Source organism: Scardinius erythrophthalmus (genome assembly GCF_964197995.2).
Source record: "Scardinius erythrophthalmus genome assembly, chromosome: 23".
NCBI classification, from domain to species: Eukaryota; Metazoa; Chordata; class Actinopteri; order Cypriniformes; family Leuciscidae; genus Scardinius; species Scardinius erythrophthalmus.
In genome coordinates, this window is record NC_138243.1 from 16,437,307 (window position 1) to 16,444,377 (window position 7,071).

The 7,071-nt window shown below is 37.4% G+C and overlaps 1 long non-coding RNA gene across 1 annotated transcript in view; it reads left to right on the forward strand.

Annotated features, from left to right (window-relative positions):
* The window catches only part of LOC308683354, a 90,884-nt gene extending 84,920 nt beyond the window's left edge, over nt 1–5,964 (forward strand). The window contains exons 3-4 of the long non-coding RNA XR_014029249.1: nt 1,529–1,751; nt 4,961–5,964. This is a non-coding gene — a long non-coding RNA (uncharacterized lncRNA). The remainder of the gene's footprint in view (nt 1–1,528; nt 1,752–4,960) is intronic.
* The last annotated feature ends 1,107 nt before the right edge of the window (nt 5,965–7,071 follow it).

Below are 7,071 nucleotides of genomic sequence, written 5' to 3' on the forward strand. Positions count from 1 at the left end.
TTAAATGTTAGCTATGGAAGCTTGTTTCCGCCACTGAATAATAAATAAATAATAATAATTGCGACTTTTTATCTCACAATTCTGACTTTTTTTCTCACAATTGCGATATATCAAGTCAGAATTGTGACTTTTTTTCTCAGAATTGCGAGATATGAAGTCAGAATTGTGAGAAATAAAGTCGCAATTCTGATAAATAAAGTCGCAATTACGAGATATAAAGTGGCAATTGCGAGATATAAAGTCACAATTCTGAGAAATAAAGTCGCAATTGCATGATATAAAGTCGCAGTTGCTTGTTATAAAGTCAGAATTGTGAGATATAAACTATTCTGAGGTAAAAAAAAAAAAAAAAAAGTCCGTCTTTTTTCCCCTTAGAATTGGACTTTATATCTCACAATTGTGAGTTTATATCTCACAATTCTGAGAAAAGATGTCAGAATTGTGAGATATAAACTCGCAATTATGTGTTATAAAGTCAGAATTGCGTGATATGAAGTCGCAATTGCGAGAAAAAAAGTCAGAATTCTGACTTCATTATATCTCGCAATTCTGACTTTATATCTCGCAATTGCGACTTTATTTCACGCAATTCTGACTTTATATCTCGCAATTCTGACTTTATAACATGCAATTGTGACTTTATTTCACGCAATTCTGACTCTACATCTCACAATTGTGAGAAATAAAGAATTGCGAGATGTAAACTCGAGTTAAAAAGTCGCAATTATTATTATTTATTATTTATTCAGTGGCGGAAACAAGCTTCCATAGTTAGCAGATAGTACACCAGTATTGGGAGATGCTAAATCAAGTCATAAACTTGTGTTTTGACATCACCCCCTTTCAATCTAAGCATTGGCAGCTAAGTACTGGGACATGTATGAGCCTCACATTTACATTCATTTATTTAGCAGATGTTAATGTTTTTAGCACACATTGGTGTAAGAAAAAGCATTCATGGATGCACTATTCAAAAAATCTAAAATAGTATACTAGTTTTGTCCCAAATGACACACTACACTTATGTACTGTAATGTATATGGTTATTTTAACACAAGGCCCCACACTTCACTTTTCCAAATAATTGTGTCATGGGTATTTGAAGTGCACTTTATCTTTTTGGAATTTTCAGTATGAACACACCACTCATAGTATTTATACTACAAAATGGCATAAAATTGTGCATAAGTGCACAAATTGGGACACACTTACTCTCTGAACACCTTTGGTAACATACAATGATTTGGAATGTGCTTATTCTAATCTCACATACTGTTTAGGAAAGATTCCAGTTAGGACAAAAACACTTTCACATATCATTTATGTGGTCTTGGTTGTGTTCTAAGTAAAATATGGCGTATGAAGTCCATGGATATGTCTCAATGATCAGACTGGGACACCCATGGAGCAGCTGAATGGGCTTTGATTTCATTTAAAAAGCTTTAATAGACTGTGCTCTCAGTGTAGACTGGAGAACTGATGAGTTTGGAGGTCTGTCAAAGTCTGTTATATCTGTTCTCTTTTACAGATGTTTGAAGACCATTGCCATATATTTGAAAGAGAAGATCTGAAGATTTAAACAGGAGGACTCTCAGCATGAACAGGATAATGAGAGGGATCAATCGCTCTCTCTTTCTCTATACGCACATATCCCCCATGCATTCCAACATCTGCGTGACCCGTAAATGTGTGCGGTACGTGTTCACAGCCTCAGCGATGCCAGGCCTGCCAGAGCTTATTTGTCAGTGCATGTGAGTAATAAGTTTAATCTCTCCAGAGACTGTGCTTTCATATGCTGTGATTGGGCTCGAGCCACGTCAGCTACAGGATCTTAATCTCAAATTGGCCTTTAATGTTTAAACTTATTTATGCAACAGCATGGAAGATGTGCCCATGCTGTTCCCGCCTTTGTCTTTGTACCTCTCTGCTGAGCAAGCCTTTCAATTATTTATTTATTTCAAGCTGATAAATGGCACCGAGGCACCTTCTGAAAGGTGCATTATGGGTAATGCTTCATCTTCAGTAAATAAGCTCATGGAAGATGCCTAGTTCCAGCATAATGACCCACTGATTTGTGAGGACACATGCATGGATAAACTCACAAACACACACTCCTCATTCCAATTATCTTGCACCTGTCTGACTTCCAATACAAGAGACTTTAGTAAAGTGATGTTCCCAGCATGAGTCTATTCTTAGATCCATGTTAACACGGATAGCCCTGCTAGGTTAGATAGGGCTGACATTCACACACTTCGAAATCATGAACATTGCGCAGTGCACATCGTAAATGCAGTGTAGAAAAGATACTATCAGTCTGTCACAGACATTAGACCATTATGAGCATTAGTGCTCTTCTGAAAATGCGGCAATGGAAAATGTATTTGTTTATCTGGCCGTGTTTTACATAACCATAACAAATCCCACATATCCGGATTTATGTACAACACTGTTACGACACAAAATATTTGGCAAAGTAAATATTTAAAGACTCAGTAGAGAAGCAAAAGAGAACCAGCAGTAAAGTATAAAAATTTATCAAGAAAGTGTTTACAAAATGGCAGACGACAAACAAAAATGTAGGCAAGATGGCATAAAAGAGCAGGAAAATGTGAATGAAAAATATTTATTTTAGACGCTTGGTGACACTGAAACTGGTTGAATTTCTAATGAAAGAAGTTTTTTTGTGTTTTACCGCTGTAATCTCTGTAGGGACAAGAATCGAACATGTATTCTTTGACTTAGGACTCTCGAGACAACAGGAATTTTAATAATTTCTAATAAAAGACAGGTTGCTAAATAAATCCATGCAAGTGTAAGTTGTGGCAAAAACTCTTTTTCTGTATTCCCCAGACAGAGTTCGCATCCCATACAGAACCTTGGAAATATGCCATTATACTTCATTTAGATTCTAAATGTGTTTAGCAATGTTTCTGAAAAGCAGAAAATGTTCTAAGAGCTAACAAGATTGAAAAAAAATCATTGATTTTACATTGGAATAATTTAACATTTGATTTAGCACTTTATTTAAAACTATAAAGGCTTATATATCCAATTATGTAAGAGGTGTTGAGTGGCAAACTACTTTTTAATCAAATATGCTTGTGTCTATGTGAGTGCGAACAGAAAGGGGAGAGAGGAAGATAGAAAGTACGCATAGAAACATCCTCTGGATTGCAGGCTAAATGATAGTTTAAAGATAACTCTGAAGGACCTGAAATTACAGTCGTTAACTCATTTAAAACCAGGTTGATCTGCAGTTTAGAGGTTAAACGACTCTAGTATGGTAATCGGAGCATTTCATCTCATCGTGAAGGGCCACTCAGGCTGAAGCATTACTATACAGAACATCACGTAATTTAAAGGGATACTTCACCTCTGGAAAGATGAATGTGTATTTAAAATAGGTCATTTATGTAGAAGAAATTAAATTAAAAGAAATTATTTTTCGAATTTGGAGCTTTCTAGACTAAGAAAAGCCAGAAAATGTATTTTTGGCTTATGTGGATGAAAGACAACAACTCCCAGAATGCACTTGCTTCGCTGCCCTAGGAGGCCACTCCCAAGCCACGCCTACCGGTAAGAGAGGGCAGTTGAAAACAACAAAGCTAAGCTACTAGCGAGTCTCTGTGATGAGTTTGCCCTGGATTTCGAGATCGCCCAAAATGTCCGGGATTCGGCTTTTGCGTTCTACAGTCGCCATTCATCATGTTTACTGTGGCGAGCAGGACGAGGCTGAGGGGCGCGGGAGAACGGCGCGAGGCCGGTGGCGTCATTACTGAGACGCAAACTAGTGCTTGTAGTCTCAACAGAAATCCGCCCCTCTTACACTTCCTCCGACAATGACGCAAAATGACGATTTTTGCATCATTGTGGGAGGAAGTGTAAGAGGTAAATACGGATTTCTCCCGTCTCAGGGGAAAATGAGAAAGTGTTGCACGATCATTCGATAGTATGACTGGGTTTATAACAATGCAAAGCTTAATGCAAATGGGTGGAGTGTTCCTTTAAGACTCTAACCATTTGACCCTTTACAATATGCAAAATATTATATTCACACATTTGCATATTAAATCAAAAGTGGACTCTACAGAAAATGCAACTTATTTTTTTTTAATATTAAAATGGAACTGAAGTGAAGCAACTGTGAAGCCTATATCATCATCATAGGCACACTAGAAGCAACAGAAAGAACACTTCATTTTTTTATTTTCATTAAACATTCAATATAACACAATATTTAAAACTAAATTATACATTTTCTCTTTATTCATTAAAATGCATAATATCAGCGTAACATGCATACATGCAGTTATAATAGTCATTACAATTCAAGTCTTATCGTAACTGTTAAAACCTGAAAGCCAAAGAAGGAAAACATTGGTATTTTTAGGTCTACTGCCTTAAATGAGTCCTACCAGTCACGACGACATTCCCTTCTCTGCCTTCTCTTAATAACCTTTTTATCATAGAAAAGTATACAGTCGATTCATTAAATGATAAGCTATTTCCTCACAAAAGCAGTTTATTCAGTGTAGTGAAGCCTCTTATTGACATCCATTAAAAAAAAAAAAAACAGCCTCTGGTCTCCTTCCCTGTGAGCAGCGTTAGCATTAGCTGTTACGCTTTTTTGGCTAAAGGTTGCAGGCTTGCCTTCTAGTGGCTTTGGTTGGTAGGTCAGTAACAACATGGCGGATGTAGTACGTCTGAACTTTATTCATACCAACCATATTCATACTTTATAGAACATAGTTTTTAACGGTTGCGAAGAAAATTTTAATTCAAATCTAGTACCTACTCAGACAGTACGTGATTTATTTTTTCAGACAGATTTCTGATTTAATATAATAATATATCGTTACACTCACTTGATTTGTCCTTTCCTCGTAACCCATACGTCACTCTTAGCATGACTTTTGTTTAGTTTAAACTTTTTCTTCTGTCTGTTTCTCCTCTACAGGGACACAAGTGCACTTCAAATACCCAAGATCCCTCTTTTCCTCATCGCTGTGCTTCCTTTCATTCTCTCAGACACAGAGGACACGAGCACATACCCAGACAAACATAACGTCTGACAGAACAGACCAGCGAAGGTGGAGGCATTATTTAGTATTTATAAAACGTGTCTGTCGGAGATGTTTGTGTGTGTCCCTGCAAGTGCACATCAGAGCAAACCCGCTGCCTTTAAATGCACCTCACCTCAGTGAAGGAAAGTGATCCTTTGTTAGCAAGACATCAGCCCTCAAAATGGGATCAACAAATGGGCTTCATTGGTGTGTAATGGACCTTATGACTTCCCAGCTGGGCCAATTCTGGCAGAAGGATAACAGACTCAAATCACCATCTGGACAGGGACCAAGAGAGCCGGACTGACCTTAGGAAGCCTCTTGCATTTCTTTTTGTCTTCCTCATGACATTTAGTTTTAAATTGTTTCAAGCCGTGAAGTAGGAAATTAGTGATTCTCGAGTAGGCATTCTCACAATTATGCTGTTATGTCATAGGACAAGAAGGAGAAAAATGGAAAATGATCGAGTTGAGACCTAGAAGCATTTGGCATAACAGTTGAATAGTTTAATTGACTTGCGCTTGATAAAGTCTGCAGAACAGCTACATTTAGAGATGCACAAATTTGTCACTATTGATTGCAACAAATTGCAACAGTGATTACTTTATCAGTGGCCTTGGTTCTGGACACATATATATACTGTATATATATATTTATATATTGATATTGATATTTGAAAAACATATATAAAGCCGGAGCCCCAAGAATCATCACCACCTTTCCCTGAATGCCCTCTGAAGGTTTAGAGATCCATTAGCAATGGTAAGTCTGACTCATTTCTGCAAATTTGTTCTTTCAGACAATTAGTTTTGATGAAACAGTACCAAAAACCATTCAGTGGTTCTTTTGCATTATTGTTCCCTGACTTGTGGCATATTAAATACTCTAACACATTCTCATAATGCCATTTTAATGCACAGATAATGGTTTATTACCATTTTTCTGATTAATTCTAATTGGGGTGTTTATTGTAATTTCATGTCTCAGTTCAGTTTTGAGCCCACTCTAATGGAGATTAGTGTTCATGCCACATAATATCTTCTTCTGTAACATTCAGTGCTTTGCCTCCACATTGAATTTGACTGTGATAAATATTGATTAGATCTTACAAATGTTGCCTGTATTATAGTTTTAATGGCTAAACCCAGCAGCACAAACTTCTAAATATATGTTAATTGTGTCTTAATCATATTAAGAGAATACATTTTTAGGAATCAATTGTGCATTTTTACAGCAGCCACAATTTAGCTCATAATAGCATATCGTAACATATCTTCACATTCTCTATAAGTTCAGCTTAATTTCAATCACCAACACCAAGTTTTTAGTTTTTCAGTTTCATGAGCGAATCGTTCAGATGGCCACTGATTTGACCACTGATAATTTGTCAAAAAATCTAAGCTAAGAAAATGTATAAAAGGCTCCATTACCTTGTATCTTACGTTATGGCCCCATGGCCCCTATTTTTTTTTAAATAGGCTAACGATTGCGTTATAACCACGTGACTCTCTGTCGCACAGTAGAGAAATTACCGTATGGAGAGGAGGAGAAGCTTGCGGGCAATCGGGGGGACGTGGAGGCAAAATGACATAATTATTAATCAGAATACTCTTAGTTCCTAACTCATGGAAACTTCCTACTCACGCTCTCCGTCTCTGCAAGTTTCGGATGGGAATGATTCAGATTTCTTTTCGCACAGCTAGAAGACAGACAGGTTGATCACGTCACATCTACGTCGTCAAGCTCAGTTTGAGTCTGCACAGTACGGTCGCTCAGCCATCAGGAAGTGAGTGCTTCTATATGCCGTCATTTTTTTTTTGTCAAATGTTATGAGCGTGTAAGACATGCTCACGAGCACATTATGTTATTTCACACGCGCAAAAATGAACCTTCAGCTGGCATGATAAAAGTACTCGCGCACAAATTCAACAACCGAGAGGTGTACAGGTAGCTGCGAGTGAGCGCCTGGCATACTCTCATGCTTGTACAGTGGAATCCTGCTCGC